Genomic DNA, 1,498 nt, shown 5'->3' with positions numbered 1-1,498 from the left:
GCTGCTGCCCCCTACAGCAGAGCCCCGCCGGGCGCGTCGCCTGCCCCGTATCCGCTCCCATTGCGCCGCCCCGGGCGGCTCCTCCGGGTGCTTTAAAACGGGGCCGCGGTGCAGCCCCGTCTTCCCGTATCCTGGCTGTCGCCCCCTTCACCTGCCGTCCCAGGGCGTGTGGCGCGACCAGCCGCCGGGCAGGGCCTGCGCCTGCCGCTATCCTCCCCGCCGGAGGGGACAGGTGCCCCACAGGGTTGCTTGTTGATCCAAGTCGTGAAAAATAACTGAGGTGAATTTGGTTGACCTCTGAGAGTGTGTCCGGGAGGTCTCCTGCTCGGGGAAGCAGGGAAGGAGGCACAAGGTGGGACACAGGCTGGTTGTGTGTACTGTGAATTCTGCATTGAACAGTCACCCGAGAAGGAGCCCAGAAATTACAGGGCAGAGCCAAGACCCACAGCTCTATCAGCTTAAGCCCTTGCCCCTGACAAGGCAGTCTTTCTTAATTTTGCATTATTTGCTACGTGATGGCACTGTGTCAACAGAAATAGTGCAGATTTCTTCTCTCAGCATGGTTCTGGCGGGTGAGACGCTCATCTGTGTTGGCAAGGCAGGGATCCAGGCATCAAGAGGGTGCCTGCGAGTTTCTTCTGTGAGTTTCTTCTCCACACAATAAAAGGCTTTTACACCTTTTCAACTTGCATTGATAATTTTTCCCTAAATGTTTAAAGTTCCCACTGAAGGACAGTCCTGCATTGTGAATTTAGGCATGCTCTGAAAGTAGGTTTGGTTTTGCTCGTTTTCTGTCAACAGGCACCTCTGTCCACAGGTTGAGAAGCACTGTCTTCTTAATGACAAAAAGATGGCAACTACCTCTTGTTTAAATATGAGTTCTGTGTCCTGTACTTTAGTCAGTGTTTTTAATCTGTGTTGGGGTCTGGATTAGACTCCACAGGTGAAATGTGCAGGCAGCTGTAGATGTAACAGGGCTGTGGACACTTCATGTAATGTCCTGATGTTGACGATTCCTTTGGATTCCCGGGAGTTAGCCTGAGTTTTATGGGTCACTATGCAACCTGTGAACATAAGAAATGCCAAATATCTAGCCCAGCAGCACAGGGAAGAATAGATGAGTAGGGCAAGCACATGGTAATAATTCCCTGGCTCACCTTCCTAGATTCCAGAGTGCTGCAGCTCAGGAATTTCTGAAGTCAGATGTGTTGATAGATACGGGTGTCTGCACTTTGTCAGCTTTCCAGTTTAAGGAGGTGCGGGTTTTAGTGTCCTATTTGGGAAATGTGAAGCAGCGCTCTAACTGCAGTATGTGAGCTCTGCTGTGTAACGCTGGTCCGGCAAATACAAAGTCACTATGGAGACACGTCAGCAGCCAGTGAGCTGGGACTAACTGTGAGGACTGCAGCAACTGGGGAAACAGAGAAGCTGCTGTTTATCTTTCTTCTAGCAAGGAGGCCGAAAGAGACAGGGAAAAGACTTCACGTGAAACCAAGAA

The sequence above is a fragment of the Columba livia genome, chromosome 1 (assembly GCF_036013475.1).
Source record: "Columba livia isolate bColLiv1 breed racing homer chromosome 1, bColLiv1.pat.W.v2, whole genome shotgun sequence".
NCBI classification, from domain to species: Eukaryota; Metazoa; Chordata; class Aves; order Columbiformes; family Columbidae; genus Columba; species Columba livia.
Note: the sequence above shows the minus strand (reverse complement) of the source record.